The 24,774-nt window shown below is 43.1% G+C and overlaps 1 long non-coding RNA gene across 1 annotated transcript; it reads left to right on the top strand.

The window, feature by feature from the left end:
- Positions 1-787: 787 nt before the first annotated feature.
- LOC144578890 (uncharacterized) lies at positions 788-24,507 on the top strand. Its single transcript, XR_013525355.1, has 3 exons — positions 788-1,330; positions 7,817-7,913; positions 18,555-24,507. It is a non-coding gene; the product is annotated as an uncharacterized LOC144578890 (long non-coding RNA).
- Positions 24,508-24,774: the final 267 nt, after the last annotated feature.

The raw sequence follows: 24,774 nt of genomic DNA, 5'->3' as shown, positions 1-24,774 counted from the left end.
AAAAAAATTTTGATGAGTAAATAAATAAATAAATTTTAAACATAAAAAGCCTTTAGAACAGGAAAGAAAGAAAAATTCACTTGGAAGAGACCCAAGTAAGCTCCTGAAAGTCCAAAAGAGAAAAGAACAAAAGGCTGGGAGTGGTGGTTCATGCCTGTAATCCCAGAAACAGAGGCAGAGATTAATTAACTGTCAATTAATCCATCTCTCTCAATGGATTTAAAAAAAAAAAAAATAGCTGTGCCATATAGACTGTACTTCTCTGCGTCTCGCCCTCACTTTGGGAGTTCTAAGGCCGAGGCAGGCGGATCACCTGAGGTCAGGAGTTCAAGACCATCCTGCCAACATGGTGAAACCCCGTCTCTACTAAAAATACAAAAATTAGCAGGGCAAAATGGCGCATACCTGTAATCCCAGCTACCCGGGAGGTTGAGGCACGAAAATTGCTTGAACCCGGGAGGCAGAGGTTGCAGTCAACCAAGAGGGCGCCACTGCACTCCAGCCTGCCCGATTGAGCAAGACTCCATCTCAAACAACCGAACAAAAATAAAACACAAAACAAACAAACAGTGCTTTAACCTTGATCGTGGGACTTTATAGGCCGGCCTCTTTCCCAGGATTCTCCCCTGAGGGTGGGCTTCCCGCATGCGCATGAGCAGTGCTTTTCTTGCCCTTTGGACTTGAGCACACCCCTTGTGCTTAGGGAGCTCTGCGCATGCCCACCTGAGGCTTTCTTCCCTTTTCCCCATTTCCGGTGGTGTGTACCCCACCCGGAACATCGAACTTCGCCATTTTTGTCTCTTAACAGGCATGCCCAGTTGCTTCTTCCTGGGGTCTGCATTCAGTTAACATTTCGATGTTAACAGGTGTGGACCATCAGGAAATGGCTGCCGAATTACCATTTTAAAAGGGATGTGATAATTTCCAGACCATCCCTGGACATTCCTAGTGGGTAGGAGCGATGGAGAGCGCTCTCCTGCCCTGCTCATGTGTAACTACCTGTAACAGGAAGAAGGAAGAATACAGTATGTGGTGGAGTGTTTGACAACATGTCAAACGATTTATAGACATATTTATTTTTTAAACAAATATGGTGACATTTGGCATTCTTAGGTCTATTTTATAGATGAGGAAATAGAGGGTCGTAAAAATCAAGAAATCTGTTAAGCGTCTTCACGCAGTGAGACGCAGAGCCAGGATCTGAACCAAGGTGGACCTCCAAAGCCCAAGCTTTGTTCCACGAAAACGAGAGTTATAAACAGATAACCCAGAGCAAATGTGAGGAGAGAGAAGTGGACGCAGGAAGCCTTCCCAGATCTCAAGGACAAAGGTATATTTGAGCACAGACTGAATAGTGGATGAAATTTTGAGGGTAAAGATGAAATAAACAATCCAGGGGGAAAGCCAGTGGCTTGAAGTAGCTGACTGCAGCGTCCAATGCTTTGACTCAGCAAAAGTGCCAAATCAGGTTCCCATGACAGGGTAGAGGATACACAGTGCCCAAGGGCCTTTGCCGTAACAGCAGAAAGCTCAGACAGATAATTCCTACCATTAGGCAGGAAACAGCTTCTCCCCAGGACTCCGTGGTTGATAAGCTTCCTTTTCACCAGGGAGCTTTTCCTGATTGCTTTTCTTAGGAGGAAGACTTGCCTATTTAAGATGAAGGGTAGAAGGCAGTACTGCCAGCACTTTTCTAAATTAAATAGCCCTTCAGGGTGCCAGCCTGTTAAGTGTGCACAGAAGCAAGGAGGCAGGACTTGCTGGGCTCTTGTATTTGTTTACTTCCTGCATATTCCAGGAAATACAGTAATGCATAATAGATTCAGCAGGACATTCCATCCTGGACAAAAGTCTTCTTGATCATACTATCACTGATTTCTACTGAAAAAGAACTATAGTAGCCTAATTGAATAATTTTCTATTGTAAATATTCAAATTAATGACTTAGATTAGCATTTTTTGAAAGATCCTCCTTGTGAAGTTTCTCTGTAATTTTCTATAATTAAGAAATATATCATAATTAAACAATGCAAAGATGTCCTCTGCCTTGAGTCTATCGTGGTATTTGGAAGGGTTCCTTTTGACAGGTTTTTAGTGAACCTTGTCTGCAAGCTGTTACTCAACATCTATCATATTATCCACTACTTCTCTCAGTCCTATTCTAATTGGCTCCAAGCCAGAGTTCCTTCATGCTCTCCTAACTCACCTCTTAACATTTACAGCCTTTCCTCTCCACCATTTAACATCTAAACACCATTCGCTTTAGATGGTTGTTTTTCTCATTAAGAACACCACTGCTCCAACAATGATCTGATTTCCAAATATCAAAGTCTAATCCAACGCAGAAATATCAAAGCAAAGATTGCAGATAAGCAGCATGGCTTCCTCGTGATGTTTGTTGTGCTTCTAGAAAACAACTTTTCTCACAAGTCTTTTAAATCATATTTTACCTTTACAATAATGAGTACTCTTGCCTTCTTTGAGAACATCCTCACCTCTCCCAGAGGAACTGTAGCATCAGCAAGTTGATGGGCTGAGATTGTTTCTCTTGGGGTGCCCTGCCAATAGCAGAATCATTAGCACAATCTCCTCTAAAGCACTAATTTTTTTCAATATTCTTTTAAAATTCTCCAGCCAAAAATGATGGGCACCATGATTATTCCTGGCTACTGCCATCTCTAAAGTGGAGTTACTCTTCTTTCTGTACCCAGCCATATGAAATTAAGACAACTCACTGAAATATAATTGCTGATGTTTTGAAAAAGAAACAGCTAAATTAAAGCTACAGTAGTTTTAGTAATATAGTATATTATTTTAGGTGATGGGAAAACCAGAAAGTTATACAACTGCTTATGAGGTTCAACAATGAAAGTAACACATTATTTTAAAAAATAAAATAATCTGAGTAATCATGATCATACAGAATCTAGAATCAGAGGCCGGGCAAGGTGGCTCACGCCTGTTATCTCAGCAATTTGGGAGGCTGAGGAGGGCAGATCACCAGAGGTCAGGAGTTCAAGATTAGCCTGGCCAACATGGTAAAACCCCATCTCTACTAAAAATATAAAAATTAGCCAAGCGTGGTGGCACGTGTCTGTGATCCTGGCTACTCAGGAGGCTGAGACAGGAGAATCACTTGAACCCAGGAGGCAGAGGTTGCAGTAAGCCGAGATCACATCACTATACTCCAGCCTGAGCAACAGAGAGAAAGACTGTCTCCCAAAAAAAAAAAAAAAAAAAAAAAGTGTTTAGAATCAGAAGACTTCAGTTTGATTTCTTGTTCTTCCAATGATCAGCTGTGTGACATTAGACCACTTAGTTCCATAAGCCTCTGTTTGCCGCAATGGGATAATGACAGTAGCTACCTGATAAGATTGACATAGACATTAAAAATAATAAACAGGCATTGCATATATCATAGCTCAGGCTGCCATAACAAAATATCATAGACAGAGTGGCTTAAACAACAAACATGTATTTCTCACAGTTCTGTAAGCTGGAAGTCCAAAATCAAGGTGGCAGCAAGGTGGTTTCATTCTGAGACCAATTCTCTTGGCCAGGAGATGGCAGCCTTCTCGTCGAGGGCTCAAATGGCCTCTTCCTTATGTGCCTGGGGGGAAAGAGAGGGCTCTCTGATGTCCTTCCATAAGGACACTATATCTATCCAGAAACCCACCCTTCTGACCTCATTTAACCATAACTACCTCTTTATAAGTCCTATCTTTACTTATGGTCACAGTAGGGGGGTTAAGCCTTCAAACATATCAATCTGGGGGAGAAACCGTTCGTCCGCAATACCTAGGTAATAATAGTATTAGATATGTTAAGGCGGCCACAGTACTTCCTCCATGCTTGTTTGTTTTTTATTGGCCTGATAGAAAAACCCATGAGAAATAAAAATGAAATACTAAGCCCCCCAACTGACTGAATGGACCCCCTCTTGTCCCACGGGTCCCCAGAGTAACCTTGAAAACTGAGTTCTTGGCCATGAAGGGATGAGGTCAGACATACCTCAATGTGCCCCTCCCTTGCTGGCCACCATTAGGCTTTCTTCCCTAAAAGCGAAACAGAAACCAGTCTTTCAAATGACTCCACTGCTATTGACCAACCTGACACTGCCCTTCCTTTCTGCCTGATGAGAGACCACGGACCATGGACTCTGCAAGGAATGTGCAGTTGGGAATTTTGTGTCCTCTGCGTCACCTTTTGAAGTCAGAAGGTTGGAAACTCCGCCCTCCAATCATGCTAATATGGCCATTTTCTGAACATGGGTCCCTTGGAGAAGCATGAAGCTTTATTGCTCATGCGCATGTTTCCTCTTTCATAAAGATTCATGACCCCTCCTGTAGCTTATTAAACACGTATATTCAGCCACCTTGTTCAGCACACATTCCTGCTCCCATTGCCCCTCCCTCAATATGTCTGTTTCTGGCTTCTCAGCCTGTCAGATGGCCACCCTGCAAGCTGTAACCCTTTCTAAATTTATGAACCTTGTCATTCTTCAGTTGACAACCATAATCCCTATGCCATAACTTGCATTGCATGAAAAAATTATATTGATAGGTGTAACCAAAATAAAGAGAATCTTCTCATGTTTATTAAGTTATGTAATTAGAGGTATGTGGAATTTTCCACTCTACTTTCTCATGAAACAAAGCATAATCATTATTTTAATGCTCCTACAGAATAGTTATAATCACCGCTGTCATATGGCTATGCAATGTCTTAACAATGTTTTACAGTTGGAACAGTAGAAAGCATCTCCCTATAATATACTAAAAATTCTAAGTGCTTACCTAAGAGTATCCTTTAACGAAAGATGTTTGCTCAGGTTTCCGCATGACCATCAGTGACCAGCTATCTATCACTGTGGAAAAAGATTATCCTACAAGAGAAAGATCTCGAAAGTAACACTGCATCTTAAAAAAGAATGAAAAATTAAAGTTTCTCTGTAAAATATCTGTGATGCAAATTTGCAATAGAGCTTGAAACAACCATGATCACTGCATTTTAAAATAACATTTTTCTTATTTCAAAATAATACATTTATACTGTATAAAATATAGATAAAATATATAAAAATAATATAAATCAACTGTAACATTACCAGCTAGATAGAACCACAATTAATTTAGCCATATTATATAATATCTCAGTCTGTTCTTCTCTCTGCATGTGTGTGTGTGTGTGTATTATTTTTCACCTCAACCTTCAACCTTCAGTGCTTGTCTTAGTCCATTTCCTGGTGCCATAACCAATACCACTGACTGGATAATTTATACAGAAAAGAGCTTTCTTTAGCTCATGGTTCTGGAGGCTGGGAAGTCCAAGAACATGCTACTGGCATCTAGTGAAGAACATGTTGACATGTCACAACATGGTGAAGGGCATCACGTGGTGACAGGGAAAGAGCAGTAGAGCCAGAGACAGCTCAGTTTGTAGCAAAGCCACTCGCATGATAACAAATCCACTCCAGTGACAGTGATATTCTTCCATCCATGAGAAAAGCACCCTCAATCCTTTAATCCATTCATGAGTGCAGAGGGATTAAGTTTCCAACACACAAACTTTGGGGAACACATTCAAACCATAGTTGTGTACAACTTACAAAACTGGATGTTTTTCACTTAACAAAATGTTTGTTTACTATTGATGGTAACAAATTGTCACAAACTTGGTGACAAGACAAATTTATTATCTTCACAATCCTGGAGATCAGAAGTCTAAAATGGATCTCACTAGGCTAACATGAAGTGTCGGCTGAGCTGTTTCTTTTTGGAACCTCTTTGTGAAAATCCATTTTCCTACCTTTTCTAGCTTCTTGACGGTGCCTACATTCCTTGGCTTATGGCCACTTCCATATTCAAAGCCAGTGACAGTCGAGTTTTCCTCACATTGCATCACTCTGACGCAGACTTTCCTGTTTCTCTTTTCCACTTGTAAAGACCCGAGTGTTTCCATTGGGCCCACCCAGAAAATTCAGGATAATTTCTCATTCTTATGGTCAACCAATAGCAACCTAATTCCCCTTTTCCATACAACAGAACATACTCACATGCTCCAGGGAGAGATGTGGACACTTTTGAGGGGTAATTATTCTACCTACCACGACTGTATTCTGAGTATCCTTCTAGTCTTTAAATATTCTTCTATATGCACTGTACATTTTCTTTTTTTTTTTTTTTTTTTTTTTTGAGACCTAGTCTTGCTCTTGTCATCCGGGCTCAAGTGCAATGGCATGATCTCGATTTACTGCAACCTCCACCTCCCATATTCAAGATATTCTCCTGCCTCAGCCTCCAAGTAGCTGGAATTACAGGCACCCCCCCAACCCTGCCTGGCTAATATTTATGTTTTTAGTAGAGATGGGGTTTTACCCTGTTGGACAGGTTAGTCTTGAACTCCTGACCTCAAGTGATCTGCCTGCCTCAGCCTCCCAAAATGCTGGGATTACTGGTGTGAGCCACTGTACCCAGCTCACTGTACCACTTTCTTGAAGATGTTTAAGTTGCTTTTATTTGAAGTTCCTGGGCAATAAAAATAACAAGTTACAGTTTTAAACACTGCTATATATATTTCTTTCTTTTTTTTTTTTTTTAGATGGAGTTTCGCTCTTGTTACCCAGGCTGGAGTGCAATGGCGCGATCTCGGCTCACTGCAACCTCCACCTCCTGGGTTCAGGCAATTCTCCTGCCTCAGCCTCCTTATATATTTCTATATTACACTTTTTGAGAAAGCAATGAATGACAGATCACATTCATTTATACGTTTACCGCAGCAATGTGAGCTGTCATTTTCTGAAAACCTCACAAATCATGATTATTGTTCCTTTCTACCCTCTGCCAAATTGGCAAATGGACAATTACTTAACATGTTTATTTGCCTTTCCTTGGTTTCTATTGAGTTCAACTTTTTTTTTTTGAGACAGAGTCTTACGCTGTCGCCAGGCTGGAGTGCAGTGGTACAATCTCAGCTTATTGTTACTTATGCGTCTCAGGTTCAAGCGATTCTCCTGCCTCAGCCTCCCAAGTAGCTGGGACTACAGGTGCATGCCACCATGCCCAGCTAATTTTTGTAGTTTTAGTAGAGACAGGGTTTCACCGTGTTGGCCAGGATGGTCTCAATCCCACCCACCTCGGCTTCCCAAAGTGCTGGGATTACAGGCGTGGGCCACCGTGCCCAGCCTGAGTTAGTTTTTTCACACTTCTTGTTGTCTACCCAAGGTTTCATATATACAGTATACATCTCTGATTAGTGAGGTTTTGTTAAGTACATGATGATATCTGTAATCTTGGGAGGGGGACTTTATTGGAGGTAACTTCACTGTTCCTAAACCACCCCCTCAACTTGATTCTTCTATCTTATACTCAAGATACTATTAAATCCCACACTGACCCTGCACTGCAGCATCCTGAGAAAACTCCACCTACACCCTCTGGGTGAGACACAGTTCCCCCATCCCATTGTCAGGCAGATAGTAAAGATCACTCAGTACTAGGTGGGGGGATATTTGTAGACATTCCTGGGCTTCAGTTTAATCCAATGTTGGGTGCCAAACCCCTCAAGAAGACAGTTCTTTCATCATGGACTTTGCATCCTTGAACCTTCTAGTGTGTTGCTCTGTAAACCTCTGGACGGAATAAATGGTTAGGACTGCATTTCTCAACTCATGGGGAATCCTGTTGCCTCATGTCTGGATCTGTCAGAACGCTCACCCAGCCTATTACAGTCAGTCTTTGTTTTAGAAGCTGTTCAGGTTCCTCATCACTATGTAACATTCTTTGTTTCCTGTTCTTCCATGCCTCCCCGAGAAAAGCCCGAAGTCGGAAGAACACCAGCATCCACTTTCAGCCACCTGCCTGAATATGACATAGACGGGTGTGACCAGCACAGTCTTCAGGAGGCTCGATTTGGTAACCTAGGCATAGTTAATACAGCTACATCATTTTTTTAAAATTCTATGTTCTTTCATCTGTTTCTCCACATTTACTCATCTAAAAATGGAGGGAGAAGTTCGAAAATGTTTTAAAAACACACTGAAGAGTAGTGAGCCTTCTTCATTTGGAATTCATCCCAGTGTTAAAATAAATGAAAGAATATTGTGCAAATTTCCAGGAAAGTCAATGATGACTGGCTAAATTGGAACAAATATCGAAAGACTCCAAAATGTTTACATTCCAGCTGGAGGCAAGTATTTCATTGCAAGTCAGGGGCGTGACAAAGTGAGGCTGCAGCAGGGGAACGGGCGCAGCCTGGGTCCCAGCCCTCAGCATCACCAAGGCGCATTCGTCCCTGAAAACACCAGGAATTGTGACCAGTCCTGTTACTTTGGTTTTAAAGATTTTGTTGCAGAAGCCACCCCCATTTTGACCACTCTAATATTACCGTAAGTAGAGCTCAAAAGCTGAAGCAAGCACACTGTGCCTCCAGGTTGTGTTTGTGGAGGAGACCCTCTCAGAGTCTGAATGTCATCTGAGATTTGCACCATTTCCCTGGAAGAACACGTGTAGACAGGCCAGTTAGGAGTTCCAGCTGGGCCCTCTGTACAGCAGGGGCTATGACACTCAGTGTTGAGTGTGGAACCAGGACTGTGCAATCACCTCCCTGTCCTTCCCTTTCCCTTTCTTTTTTTCTTTTGAGATGGTGTCTTGCTCTATTGCCCAGGCTGGAGTGCGGTAGTGCAATCTCAGCTCACTGCAACCTCCACCTCCGGGGTTCAAGCAATTCTCCTGCCTCAGCCTTCTGAGTAGCTGGGACTACAGGTGTATACCACCATGCCAGGCTAATTTTTTTTTTTTTTTTTTGAGATGTAGTTTCGCTCTTGTCACCCATGCTGGAGTGCAAAGGCATGATCTTGGCTCACTGCATCCTCTGCCTCCAGGGTTCAAGCGATTCTCCTACCTCAGCCTGCTGAGTAGCTGGGATTACAGGTGCCTGCCACCACACCTGGCTAAATTTTTTTGTATTTTTAGTAAAGACAGGGTTTTACCACATTGGCCAGGCTGGTCTCGAACTCCTGACCTCAGGTGATCTACCTGCCTTGGCCTCCCAAAGTGCTGGGATTACAGCTATGAGCCACCATTGCTCAGCCTAATTTTTTGTATTTTTAGTAGAGACAGGGTTTCACCAAGTTGACCAGGCTGGGCCTTATCTTAACATAAAGAATGATAATGACTTCCTCACAAACTCTTGAGAGAATTAAATAAGTCAACACACTTGTAGTGCTAAGAGGAGTGAGCAGTAAATATTAGTTTAAGGACATGAACACACACGCAGGCATACTTAATAAAGCCTATTGAATATTTGATCCGTCAGTAACAAAATATTTTTTTAAAACAGCCATGAAGACCAGGAGTTTCTTTTATAATTCAGGAACTAGGTATCCACAAGCAGTACAGTTTCACTTTGACTTTAAGACACCACTGAAACACCTGTGGTAATACTCAGGCTAAAGCTGAATGCCTATAATCCCAGCCCTTTGGGAGGCTGGGCTCAAAAAATCCACCCACCCCAGCCTCCCAAAGGGCTGGGATTATAGGCATGAGCCACCACACCTGGCCCATTTCTTAGTTCTTGTTTCTAGTAGCTTCGGGTTCTAAGAAACTTGTTTGTTTGTTTGTTTTTAGAGACAGGGTCTCCTTCTGTCACCCTGGCTGGCATGCAGTGGCACAATCACAGCTCACTCGAACCTAGAACTCCATGACTCAAGTTATCCTCCTACCTTGGCCTCCCAAAGTGCTAGAATTGTAGGCGTGAGCCACTATACCTGGCCCTTAGAAATGTCTTAAACTGCTCCTTTGGGTGAACCTAGAAACAGCTTAGTAAATCCATTAATTCATTTATTCAACCAACATTTGCTGAGCCCCTGCTCTGCCTTGAGCTCTCCTCTAAATAGCATGGCAGTGCATGCAGGGGCAAGTCTGCATTCTCCCATGTGAGGGCTTCACCATTTTGGGGTGAGGCAGAAATGCAAGGGGCTGGGGACAGGAAAAAGGGGACCTGCTTTGCTGGCTGCAGGTACACAGTCAGCTGCTCTGACACGGGAGCTCTCCATCAAGACTTCATCGCAGAAGAGATGATTCTTCCTGCGTCTGGGACAAAAGCATATACAATCTCTACCAGATGGCACGGACAGTTTATGGAGGTGGATGTGTAAAGAAAACATCCTCCTCTCCACTCACACCCCTCCCCTCGCGAGCCTCAGAGCAGCTCAGAGCGTTCTGCAAAGAGGAGGCTGTGGTAGTGCCGCAAGCCCTTGCCTCCTGTTTACATGGCAGCGACTGTCACTCTTTTCCCCAGAAGAAATTTTGCTGTACTCTTCGAAAAGCAAACTAGGAAAGCACTCCTCCTGGCAAATGGAATGTGTCTTCCTGCCATTGCCAGCAGTGCCAGGGAAAAAGAATTGGGGAAGGAAATCAGGGTTTTTCCCCACAACCTCACCTATGCTTGGGTGTTGGTACCCGCCTAGAAAGAAGAGTGAGTTTAGAGCTCAGTAACAGCCAGTTTTACCCAGAGCTGATAGGCAAAGGCCTAGATGGCTGGATTGCTTCATCTAATTCTAGAGCTGAGCTGAGGCCAGAGGAAAAGGCCCTTTCTCTGCATCTTAGTATCTTCCTCCAACCCAAGATGACGATAAAACACACTCACTTCTTTACATAGTTTGGATCTGTGTCCCTGCCCAAATCTCATGTTGAATTGTAATCCCCAGTGTTGGATGTGGGGCCTAATGGGAGGTGATTGGATCATGGGGGGCAAAGTTCTTCCTTGATGCTGTTCTCCTGATAGTGAGTGAATTCCACCTCAAAAGGGAGCTACCTAATAAAACTGTCTTGCTGCCTATCAGGGTCTCTGAACACATTCAGTGTTGAGGAGCAGTGTGACTGTGTCAAGTTCTGTGGCAAGAAAGTCCCTCCCTGTGAAAGACCACCCACCTGGCCTGACAGCAAAGCTGCCATGAATTTTCAAAAGCCAGTTCAGCTGACAGCCTGGAGGAGTGTGTGTCTCTAGTACCCCAGAAAGGTGATGGAAAACAGGTCTTTGAAAATGCTACATTTTACATTAGAAAGGCATTGATATATACTCATGTTTTAATTCTTCAATACATGATGCCACAGCCTCTGGATGTGTCACTCACAAGCATGGTCATAGCCAGAGGAAATTAACCAGAGCGACTCCTACTGCTACAAAGAGAGCACAGCTCACTGCCTACGCAGACCCTCATCCAAGCACTTTCCTTAATTCATCTCACCCTCCAGTTTGCCCTATGACGTCAGCACTTTGTAATCATCCTCCTTTTTTGGTAAGGTGACGAAGGCTCAGGATTGATGTCAACTAGATATACTTACACCTTAAACATGAAGGGAGAGAGAAGCAGATAAACAGAAAGGGATCTGAAGACAACCGAAAAGCAAGGAAATACCAGTAACTAGTGTCCTATTATCTCATTACCAGATGAAGGAAAGTCCATTCAGATGATTAAAACATCTTATTTATTCAATAGCTTATTTCTAGGTAAATTATTTTTTCTTTTAAAATACAAATAGAAACATAAAATAGACTAAGAACATGGTGATTAGTAAAGGTTCCTGTAACTGCCTTTTGATGTGTGAATTTGGTGAGGCTACAGTCCCCAGTTATTCAATCAAACCCTAGTTTAGGGGTTACTGGGAAGGTATTTTGTAGATGTCAGTCAACTCACAGCGAGTTGACTTTAGTTAAAGGAGATTATTTGAGATAATCTGGGGGAGCCTGATTCTGTCAGTTGAAGGATCTTAAAAGCAGAACTAAGGCTTCTTTGAAGAAATTCTGCTGGTGCATAGCAACTGCAGCCCCTTCTGGAGACTGCCCTGCAGATTTCAGACTTGACTAGCCAGCCCCATGGTTACATATCCAATTCCCTGCAATAAGCCTCTTAGTGTCTCCTACTGGTTCTGCTCTCTGGTTGAACCCTGACTGATACAGTTGTTAAAATGTTATTGTAATTAACGTATAAGAATGAATTAGAAGTATCTTGTGCTTGTATAAGCTAGTACTACAAAGAGTACATTTAAGTGGTTTTAAATGTTTCCCTGGGTTCTTGTTTACCTGTGAATTTATACTCTCTCAGTGGAAGGGCTCAGAAAATCATCTTGCTAAGCCAAAGTAAACTCTAAATTTAAATTCTATCTGAACAAAGTATGAATGAGTGGAGTCTTAATAACGTTGCAGAATGTTAAATGAGAGAGGAGAGTGAAAGCTGCACCTTCCCTTTGATTTAAAGCACATATTCACACGCACGCACACACACACACTCACAGATTTTAGAAGAGACCCACCTGATTCCCATGGATATTTTCATTTATTCTAACATCATTCATTGAATGCCAATGACATCCTGAACAGCTTTCAGCTTTATGACTGACTGTATTAGTCCGTTCTTGCGCTGCTATAAAGAAATACCTGAGACTGTATGATTTATTTAAAAAAAAAAAAAAAAGACGTTGAATTGGCTCACAGTTCTGCAGGCTCTACAGGAAGCACAGCTTCTTCCGCCTTGTGGGGAGGCCTCAGGAAACTTACAATCATGGCGGAAGCCAAAGTGGGAGCGAGCACTTCACCTAGCAGAGCGGGCGGAAGAGGGAAAGGGAGGGGAGGTGCCCCGCACTTGTAAATGACCAGATCTCACCAGAACTCACTCACTATCAGAAGAACAGCACCAAAGGAGAAATTCACCCCCATAATCCAGTCACTTCCCATCAGGCCCCACCTCGAACACTAGAGATTACAAGTCAGCATGAGATAATGGCGGGGACACAGATTTAAACCAAATCAATGACTCTGCCTGTCATTCAACATCACTGCATCTCGGGTTCCTTATCTGTAAAACAGGGATACAGATTGTGCCAGCCTCATAGGACCACAGTGATGATTAAGTTAATTGAGGTTTCCTAAGTGCTTAGAATAGTCTGGCATGTGGTATGCAATATCTATTTTGTGGGCTGGGGAAGCTGGCAAGGGCTTCACAGAGGAGGTGGTGCTAGAAAGACTTGGATTGGGTAAGGAGCATGAGGTACTATCCTGAATCATGGGCAAACCGGTTGAGCGAAGCTTGGAGGCAGGAAGGAGAAAAGCTTGTGGTAGTAACCCTAATTAAACCAGCCGGCCTGCCATGGCTGATTCTTACTAAAATCCCCAGGAGAGAAGGTGAGGGCCAGATTTTCAACAAAGCAAAGCCTGGATTCTACCACTAAACCACATATTCAAGATATCTTAAAAATGACAGTTTATGTTTTTCAAAAGGATTTTATGGTGAAACAAGCTTGGAAAACAGGGTTAAATAAAGACTAACAGGTTTCTTTCGAGCAGGATTTCCCCCAGTGACCTTAATCTGCTAACATGCTGCCAGAGGGGACCCACAAGCAGCAGTTCCCAAAATAGAACACAGAATCCTCTCTTTTCAGGGCATCTCCCAGGAAAAGTCTTTCGAGGTGCACACTCCTGCAAATGTGGCTTATTCTACCTGTATTTTCTGCATTCTTGATGCTCTGGGTTCTGGGCTCTTGCTGACAGGGGAGAGACTGCCTCTCCCAGGGCTTGCTAATTCTTAGAGATAGCAAACAACTCACCTGGGAGCCCCCCCTTCATATAGAAACTGACAATCCAGAGCCCAACACCCCACCACATCTTCCACCTGACACACATACTCAGGAGACAACAGTCCTCTGCCCTAATCATCCAGGAGCCAGGCACCAGACCACTAGGGACAGCTTCTCTAGCCCAGAACCCACAGAAAGCATTCAGGCTCACCAATCCTAAGCCTGCCTAGCCTTGCCTTTCCTGTGGAAACCACAATAAAGCCTCCTACCCACACTCTGCCCCTCTCTGCCACCTCTCGACCCACCCTGGTGCTTCCTCGTGGTGGAGCCCAGCAGGACGCTTGCCCCTCCTCTTGGGAACTGTTAGTAACAAACCGCCCTTTCCATAGCAATCACCTCCAAACCTGTTGCCCTTACTCAGTAATAATAAAACTACAATTTAAAGTATTGGTGTTGGCAAGAAAGGGCTTTCAAAGACATTTAAACAAAAGAGTAACATCATTATGTTTTAGAAATATTCATCTCACACATCCTCTCTGTACTACATTTTGAATTCCCAGAGCAGTGTTAGAACCCCAGGAAGCCAATACCAAACTGAAATTTTAATGGAGAAACACAGAGGGGCCTGGGGAGCCTGAACCCCCACATATTTGGGAGAAGTCCTGCTAAATGTGGCGAGACTTTGGGAGCACAGCATGTCTGAAAGAAGGCAGTCCCCTTAACCCACCTTGGATACCCCCATAACCAGCTGCAACTTTTCCACTATGTTTAGGTGATTCTAGAGGCCAGAGGTGATGAGAACTCATGATTCATCTGCAGCTTTGCAAATGGAGGTACCTCAAGGACTTGCGAAACGAATCCTACCTCTGAGCACTTCATTGCCTCATTTTTCTTATCAGTAATATAAGGAGGTTGACTCACTTTGTAAAATACCTTCCGGCTCTGAACTTCTGCGATTCCTATTCTCTCTACAGAGCTACTAATTCCAGCAAATTTTATAATCCTATAAAAATCAATCTCAGGAACAAATATCAGGATTGCTATAAAACTTTTCTACATCCTTTTATTCTTTTCTATATGATGCCAGTTCTTCAAAGCACACTTCTCTTTTGTGAGTTACAATTACCCCTACTGTTTATTGTAAGCCAATTAAAATTAATACTGTACTTTGGAAAAGGAAATGTACTTTTTTTCCAAGACCCATGCCAACCTTCATTCCACACCTTGCCCCATCATTTAACCAACTGAGATTTTTATCTACGGTTGGAAAAGACGTTAGGGAATTAATGAATCATAGCCCAACCAGAGCTCTTTCGGGTCAAGAGGGCACAGGCTGCGCCACCTCCCCCATGCAAAAGAGCACGTGGCAGAACCTTGAATAGGAACTATAGTGAAAAAAAAAATAAGGAAATGAATCACTGGGCTTGATCAAGACTTACTAGTTCTGTCTCCAAGTGAAGAAATGATGACAAAACTGCGGGTTGTCTGATAAACAAATTAGAGCCAAGAGTGGGAGACAGAAAGATTTCAGCTGGTATCTTCCAAAGGGAGACGTTTGCAACCTGATAGAAGGTGCTTCTCTGGACTTTCATGAAAACCAGCTGCTTGTCATGTGGTCTGTGCGTGGAGCTCAGGTTTCTCATAGGCAAAATGTCAGTTTGGAGACAAATCGTATTTCAAATTAAATGTCTTCTTAATCATTCAATACGCAGCTCCGTACCGAATCTTTTGACCATGCTCTTTTCTCAGTACGGAAAATAGATACCCAGGTATTACTGGATTGTAACAAAGCTACCAAAGAAGGATGATCATTGCTCAAGAAATATGTGTGCAAAGTGGGGAAAATAGCCTTAGAGTCAGGAGCATGAATCCCACCTAAGTCAGCCAAACTTGGAATGCTCCACAGCACAGTTTGAAGAAGGAAACAAGCAAACAAGATGATGGCTGACACTGCGCTTGGCCAATGGGTTGTTAGTCATTAGAAAGAAAGGCAAAAGCAATACTCAAGTAGAAAAGATTTGCCCCATTACTCAGCAGTGTAAAGAAGCAGGTATAAATGATAGCACTGAACAGTGGAAGATGTGGACCATGTATTTTCTATTTCCTAGACGCTCAAGTCCAAAGAGATTGTCCCTGTAGAAGCATCCAACTGATGGAGTCAAACAATGTTGTCATGATTCTTACGCTCTAGTAGGGCGATCACTATATATATATTTATTCGGTATTTATTTATTGAACATCTACTTTTACATAACTATCTTCATCACTTTAGTACCTAGAGAGACAAATAATTTCTGCATTTAAGAATTTTTCTGACTGGGCGTAGTGGCTCACGCCTGTAATCCCAACACTTTGGGAGGCTAAGGCAGGTGGATCACCTGAGGTCAGGAGTTCTAGACCAGCCTGGGCAATATGGTGAAACTCCATCTCTACTAAAAGTAAAAAAGTAGCTGGGTGTAGTGGTGGGCACCTGTAATCCCAGCTACTCAGGAGGCTGAGGCAGGAGAATCGATTGAACATGAACATGGGGGGTGGAGCTTGCAGTGAGCCGAGGTGACGCCACTGCACTCCAGCCTGGGCGAAAGACTGAGACTCTGTCTCAGGAAAAAAAAAAAAACAACTTTTCTGTCAAGTAAGAAAAGCCCACTGTAAGTACTATTGCACTTATTTTTAAAAAATGAACAAAAATATTCTTACCAAAAATCTTATGCTCAAGGTGAGATTAAAGCTTGCTCCAAAAAACAGAGGATTTTAACAGGCATATTGAGAAAAAAACTATTCTAGGAAGGCTAAGCAGAAAGAGCAAAGGTATTCCTTAAAATGGCTTACAAAACCCTTCCAGAGTTGACCTCACCAGTCACAGCAGCCCATTATCTGTAATCCCAGCGCTTTGGGAGGCTGAGCGGAGGACTGCTTGAGGCCAGGAGGTCCAGGGTGCAATGAGCCATAATCTCACCACCGTACTTCAGTCTGGGTGACAGAGTACACCAAAAAAATAAAATAAAATAAAAAAGGCCAGGTATAGTAGCTCACGCCTGTAATCCCGGCACCTTGGAAGGCCAAGGCGGGCAGATCACATGAGGTCAGGAGTTCAAGACCAGCCTGACCAACATGGAGAAACCCCATCTCTACTAGAAATACAAAATTATCCAGGCATGGTGGTACATGCCTGTAATCCCAGCTACTCAGGATGCTGAGGCAGGAGAATCACTTGAACCCGGGAGGCAGAGGTTGCGGTGAGCCAAGATTGTGCCACTGCACTCCAGTCTGGGCAACAAGAGCAAAACTCTGTCTCAAAAAAAAGGTGATCTCCACTTAAATTTCCTGCTTATAATTCTCCCCACTCACCAAACTTCTTGCATCCTCCTCCTATTTGTCATGTTTTCTGAAACCTTAGGACCAGAAACAATTTTTTTTCTAAATATCTATACCTAGGAAACTCCTGATTTCCTATAGCAGAAAGTAATTATTTTAGGCTTTGAAGACTATGCAGTCTGTCTCACAACTATTCAGTTCTGCCGTTATGGTGTGAAAAATCACCACGAACAATATTTAAATGAATGAGCAGGCTGTGTCGCAATATACCTTTATTTACAACCACAGGAAGAGGATTGGATTTGGCCCACAGATCGTAGTCTTACCCCTGCTATAGTGCAACCTCACTGTCTTCTGGAAGAGAATTATTTTTATAGCCCCATGAAATACATATGTACACCCTATGCAATCCAACTGTCTCATGTGCTATCGGTTGTTTGATTGAAATTCAAATTTAACTGAGTGTCCTGTGTTCTATCTGGCAATCCTAATATATGTGCACCAGAACTTCCTGTCTTCATAACAGCAATGGCAAAAATCCTAACTGCTCGATTTCTGGTGAAACACGTACATCTCTCACTTTTCTCCAGCGGACATTTTCCCCATCCCTTCAATTCCCATTCCCCCATATTCTCTCCCTTCTGCAAGTTTGATCATTATTTTTTAGAGAATGAGAAAGTAATTTTCATTTCTTTAAGGAGTGTTTGAAGAATTAAGGAATGTTTGTCATGTCAGATACAGGAAATAACAGTCTCGAGATTTCCTCGTTCCCTGGGTTTTGTGTGCTTGTATTAATCTACAAGTTACCCATTTGATCACCTCCTCATAATTCTCCCTGCTGATTCAGGAGCTGCACCGCCTGTGGTTGGATTTGCCGTGATAACTTATCTCAATAGGACAGGAATTTATTAACTGGTTGCATTTAGATTGGAGCTGTTTTCAAGAGTCTCCTCATCTGAGCTTTTAGAGTAAACCTCTTATCTCCAACGCAGAATTAAAGACTGCTTCTTATGAAAGAAATAGCAGGCACTGGCTACCATTGAAGAATGTTTCTGGGAGATGAGGAGTGGGTCGGGAGTGAGGAACGGAGTGGGGAGGAATCTTGGAACCCGAGGGCTCTGTTGGCTGCAGCTCTCTTGGCAGCTTCCTTCTCGGTCACTGGGTCACAGCTCTGTCCTCTGTCTCCTCCTCTTCTTCAGAAACTCACTCACTGCCCTCCTAGCTGTTTACACTAACATACACCATTTATACTTTAAGGGAGCATCCGTGCGTGAGTTTAATGATTAATTGCTCTAGCACAGATGCCTTCCGGCCACTTCCACCCAAAACCCCCTTCAGCTGAGATCCTGTGGCGTCTTTCTGCCCCTCCTCTGATGGTGGACATCACAGTGACAGAATGGCTCTGGTGTAGGAGGTGGCAGGGGAGACTTAGCTCAACCCTGCTCTAAATCAGTGTCACCTTCAACTGCAGGATATAACTAATATTGAAACACACAGACCACAGAGATAAAACAATCACATTTCCAACTCAGGTTATAAAGCACAAATCTTTCCGTCTCATCTCCCACGTGCCTCCCGCCTCACCTTTCCGTAAGCTGCCCCTCGTGATGCTGGAAGAATATTATTTCTGAAACATAAATGTCCACCTGTCTCTTTTGTGCCCAGGACCAGCCCTGGTATCTAGCGGCTGCAGGATGGAATCCAAGCTTGCCTTCGTGGTCTCCTCCTTTGGAGAAGCCTGTTGCAGCCTCGTTCTTCAGTGCAATCCACAGTCAACTTCACACAGCTGTGTGATCCTCAAATGTGAGTGTGTTTTCTATACCACTCACTCTTTCATCCATTCAGTCAACAGATATATCGTTCAATCAACTGAATATCTGACTTAAGCCAGGTGCAGAGAAACCCACAGGGGATAAAGTGGTGGAATGAACTTACAGTCCACTGGAGGACGAAGAGAGCTGAGCAGGGTCAGGCAGAGTGATGACAGCCCAGGGAGCACACAGGAGTAACCATTAATTCAGAAAGGGAAGGACGTTCTGGATTGTTATTTGCTACATCTGGCAAGTGTTTTGTGTGTGTGTGTGTGTGTGTGTGTGTGTAACTCTAACTTCTACTGGAGTCATCCCAGCAAAGATGCCTGACCAACTCCCTATTTTTATTTGTGTCCTCTCATGATCCTTACTTTATCACTGCCATTTTGCCTATTACCATTAAATTGTTTTAAAAAGAACAATACACCAGCCAGGCACGGTGGCTCACGCCTGTAATCCCCGTACTTTGGGAGGCCAAGGCGGGTAGATCACAAGATCAAGAGATAGAGACCATCCTGGCCAACATGGTGAAACCTTGTTTCTACCAAAAATACAAAAATTAGTTGGACGTGCTGGTGCACAGCTATAGTCCCAGCTACTTGGGAGGCTGAGGCAGGAGAATCACTGGAACCCCAGAGGTGGAGGTTGCAGTGAGCCGAGATTGTGCCACTGCACTCCAGCCTAGTGACAGAGTGAGATTCTACTAAAAATACAAAAATTAGCCGGGCACCTCAAAAAAATACACCTATTCTCCATATCACCCCAAAACACATTGCACCTAGCCAGCAACAAAACCCCTATTTCTACTTGGGCCTGGGAATTATAGTATCCACCAGTAACAGTACATACAGATCCCTGACATTTTTACTACAGATGGTAATTTGACACGTTTATTGTTCTCAGGCCAAAGATATTCCTGGAGGAATGAATTTTAATTTACTTCTGGCTATTTTTTATTACCAATAGACAATCAGTCAGACAGCATCTTGAGTGAACACACTCGTATCCCAAGCATCCTTTTAGCCAGCTCCATGGATGAGCAAACACTTTGCCTCCTCCAATAAATATGTTGCCCTTAGATCCAAGCATCACAATCCAGCTCTCAGACCTGCAGGAAACTTGATGCTACCACATCAAGTATTTGCTTCATTGGTCTGGGGAAAATTAGGTCTTCAATTTCAAGCTTAAGGGTCCCAGGCAGAGTTGTGTTCTTGAAAGATATATTGCACTGTGTTGCATTGAACCTGAAAGCATAATCTCAGAGGAGGGTAGGGCCAGCAGCGCCTCCAGAAATCCAGAACTCAGAGGAGGGTAGGGCCAGCATTGAACCTGAACACATAATCTCACAGGAGGGTACTGAGACCAGCTTGGCCATACAGACCCCCACCCAGGTGGCACTGAAGGCATTAAGAAGCAGACACCCACATGGAACAGCAAAGTGGGACTATCCGGGGGCCAACAGCCTTCCTAGCTGAGAGCCTCAGGGAGCTGACAGCAGTCTGGGCTGAGGGCCCCAGCGGACTCTGACCCACGTAGTTATTCTCTCTGAACAGGTGATTGTTATCAGCAAACAGATGTTCTGTTTTTTCTCATAGAACCAGGATAAACTAGTCAGACAGCTGGTGCCTACTTACCACTGACAAACTAGAAAGTATTCTCCATGAGGGAGCCATGGGGGCAGGGCCATATATCTCATGCTTAAAGAATTGTTTTAACAGGTATATGATATACATATACTGTTTTGCTACTTTAGAATGCCCCAAGCTGTTTTCCACTTGAGGGGGGGCCAGCCAGGTTTTCCTTGCCATTGTTTTCATCAAACAATATATTTTATAATACACTCAGCATTTCTCAGCAGAGGGTAGGGCCAGCATTGAACCTGAATGTGCAATCTCACAGGCCAGCAGACCCTCCAGAACTCAGCTCCATGCTGGCAGGACAGCAGATGGCACCTCTAACATCTCATGAGCCTCCTCTCCATGTGAATTTCATTGATGAATTAACCAATAATGTTTTTTCTAGTAAAATAAAATCATTGTAATGAAATAATAAAATTGGGGAAGGTTTTTGAGATTATTTTATTTAACCAGAATACCAATACTTTCACATCTTCTATAATTTTAGATCTTGAGATCTTGAGATCCAAGATGGCTGACCACTAGCAGCTCAGGCTTGTAGCTTCCAGTGAAAGCACAGAGAATGAGAGGATGCCACACTTTCAGACAAATTTTTGTTGCTCAAGGACCAAGAGATTCCCAGCGGAGGAGCCCCATGGGTCGCCAGCGCGACTCTTGCAGCCAGCGCTGCAGTTTTGCCGGTGCCCCGGCGCAGCGGTTCTTGATGCAGAGTAAACGGGACTGGTTCCCCTTTCGGCTGACGTTTGGAGCTGATTGAAGAAGGGATTCAGAAGGGAAGCCAGACGGGAGACTCCCGGACAGAAATGCACCAAGAATCTTGATGCCGCTGTTTTGGCCTGCGCAGTGGGTTGCTCAGATTTTGGCCCTGGGAATTAACAAGTTGGACGTCCACTCAGAGACCTAATTTGAAAGTTGGTAATTACAAAGACGACAGGTGGATAAATTTACAATGATGGGAAGAAACCAGCGTAAAAAGGCTGAGAATACTCAAAATCAGAATGCCTCTCCCTCTACAGAGGATCACAGTTCCTCATCAACAGGGGAACAAGGCCTGATGGAGAACGAGTGCGTTCCATTAACAGAATCAGGCTTCAGAAGGTGGATAATAAGAAACTTCTGTGAGTTAAAAGAACATGTTCAAGCCCAATGTAAAGAAACTAAGAACTTTGAAAAAAGATTTGATGAAATCCTAATGAGAATAGACAATTTAGAGAGGAATATAAGTGAATTAATGGAACTGAAGAATACAATATGGGAACTCCAAGAAGTATGCACAGGTTTAAACACTCGAATTGATCAAGCAGAAGTAAGGATATCAGAGGTCGAAGACCAACTTAATGAAATAAAATGAGAAGACAAGATTAGAGAAGAAAAAGTAAAAAGGAATGAGCAAAGTCTCCAAGAAATATGGGACTATGTGAAAAGACCTAATTTACATTTGATAGGTGTACCTGAAGGTCATGAAGAGAATGATTCCAAGCTGGAAAATATTCTTCAGGATATTATTCAGGAAAACTTCCCTAAACTAGTAAGGTGGGACAATACTCATCTCCAGGTAATACAGAGGACACCACAAAGATATTCCTCAAGTAGAGCAACCCCAAGACACATAATTGTTAGATTCACCAGGGTTGAAATAAAGGAGAAAATTCTAAGGGTAGCTAGAGAGAAAGGTCAGGTTACCCATAAAGGGAAGCCTATCAGACTCACAGCAGATCTCTCAGCAGAAACCCTACAAGCTAGAAGAGAGTGGGGGTTAATATTCAATATCCTCAAAGAAAAGAATTTTCAACCCAGAATCTGATATCCAGCCAAACTAAGCTGTATAAATGAAGGAAAAATAAAATTTTTCATGAATTTTAATGTTCTCTTAATTTTTTTTATTATGATTATGATTATTATTTGAGATAGAGCCTCATGCTGTCACCAAGGCTGGAGTGTAGTGGCCCTATCTCAGCTCACTGCAATCTCTGCCTCCTGGGTTCAAGCGATTCTCCTGCCTCAGCCTCCCAAGTAGCTTGGATTATAGGTGTCTGCTACCATGTCCGGCTAATTTTTGTACTTGTAGTAGAGATGGGGTTTCACCATGTTGGCCAGGCTGGTCTCAAACTCCTGACCTCAGGTGATCCACCCACCTCAGCTTTAAAAGTGCTGGATTACAGGCATGAGCCACTGCACCTAGCCCAAAGCCACTGCAACCAGTCCTGTTCTCTTAATTTTCAAAAATAAAACACTCCCAGAGACTTAAGGATATTAAAAAGGTTTTGAAGATAAATTCTAACGGCAGCTACATCTGGAGGTAGAGATTATGGGATTAGTTCTACTTTTTTATTTTCTATATTTTGTATCCTTTAATTTCTTTTAGGGATAATGTATTTTCTCAGAGTACACATATATTTTATGCAACCAGAAAAAGTAATTTTCGCAGGTTGCAAAATTCCTAATCCCTGTTCTATGTAAAGCAAGCTCTCAGTGAATGTGCATTACACATATTTTTGCCTACACCATGATGACATGCACTGACAAATGATCCATAAATGTTAGTTGACTCAAATAAGAAGGAAGCAGCATTTGTCTGTCACCAGGAGCACTGTATGTAGGGTAGGTCTGGCCGTTGCTGTCTGATCATCATTGCAGAACTGAATGCAGCTAAATGAATGGAAGCAAGGAGAGGAGAAGCAGCAGAATGGGTGTCTCCGAGGGCTATGCTGAGCCTCTGCCTCTCACATCCCACAGCCCAGCACTGACTAGGTCGCACTGGAAGGCTGGGCCTGTGAGTGCCTTTGGGTGTCTGTTTCTTTCTTTTATGTTATATTTTTTAGACAGGATCTTGCTCTGTTGCCCAGGCTGGAGTACAGTAGCATGATCATAGCTTACTGCAGTCTTGACCTCAACCTCCCAAGTAGCTGGGACTGCAGGCCACACCATCCTACTTGACTTTTTTTTTTTTTTTGGATAGACAGGTCTCACTATGTTGCCTAGGCTGAACTCTTGGCCTCAAGCAATCCTCCCATGTTGGTCTCCCAAAGTGCTGGGATCACAGGTGTGAGCCACCTGACCTGGCCTGGTTGTTTTCCTTTAAATCCACCTTGGCCCAAGCCCCTGCCTTTCTCCCTGCTATCATCCTATACAGCCCTGGCTCCCTCCCTGCTCCCTATCACCTGGAAGCCTTGATTGTAAAACATGCTTCTAACCTTGCTTCACTGCCACCAACAGGGAAACACAGCCACACCCCCAGAGTGGAATGAAGTATAATTTCAAATGACATCACCACCACCACCTCCTGTTCCCCACTGCTCCACATGAGACCCACCTCTTGGGGGGTGTGGTTACCTGGGCAGGAGCTTTACCAGCTCAACCCAACCCCTAGGGAGAGGCTTACCTCCTCAGCCTGACTGCTTTGTTAAAGAGTTTGCTGAAGACCTAAGTAGAGAAAAATAATGAAATGAAGCAGAGATGTTACCCTGATGCTATTTCAGCTTTCTGTTTTATAAGCACTCTGAATACAGACTAATAAGTGTTGTAGTAACAGGTGTACTTTTTCGGCTCAATATTTATTATTCTGCTTGACTTGATTAGGGAACTCGTTAAATGTGTTATATGTAAAATTTCAATGCTGCAGAAGAAGTAGAACTTGAATATAAATTCTCTCAGCAAGGCAATTTACTTCTGTAGAAGGGTGCATCTCATGGATGGAGCAATGGTGAGTGCACACCTGAACAGGAGAGGGAAAGAGGTTCTTACCCCTGATGTAGCCCCTACTGCTGTGTTGTTCCCCTATTGGCTAGGGTTAGACCACACAGTCTAAGCTAATTCTGATTGGCTATTTTAAAGAGAGCAGGGGTATGAGTCTGAGTGGTGGGGTAAGTGGTTTGGCAGGAGAAATGGTTATGGCAGAGCAGGTGACTGGGGGTGACTCAGGTCAAAGCAGGTGACCAGGATGAGTCAGGATGGAGCAGGTGACCAGAGCAGGCAATCGGGATGAGTCAGATGGAGCAGGGTACCAGGGAAACAGATGTGAACTACTGATTAGAACTGGCGGGAAAGTTGTTTACCGAAACTAGAGGTAAGGGGACACAGAGAACCAGGAAGTTAAACTCTAAAATGGAGAATTAAAGAATAAGAGAGTTGAACATACTGACATACTGGTTCTTTGAAGAGAAATGTGGAGTTCACTATATCTAAGAAATATATTAAAATCTGAAAGTATAAATAATTTTATTTTGGGGTGCTCTAAGTTCTGCTGTGTCACTTTTTAACCTTGAAATTAGCTAATTTAGAATTGTTTGCTGATTTTTAAATATATTTATCATGATTTTCTTTACATGTGACTTAGAAACATGAGTTTGTTTTATATGTGTAAACTTTATAGCAATGGCTTTCATTAATCCTGGATTTTCACCCACATACTTTGAATTGCTGAATACTGGAAACCCT

Source organism: Callithrix jacchus, chromosome 13, assembly GCF_049354715.1.
Source record: "Callithrix jacchus isolate 240 chromosome 13, calJac240_pri, whole genome shotgun sequence".
NCBI lineage: Eukaryota > Metazoa > Chordata > Mammalia > Primates > Cebidae > Callithrix > Callithrix jacchus.
Note: the sequence above shows the minus strand (reverse complement) of the source record. Positions and strands in the feature narration are given on the sequence as shown.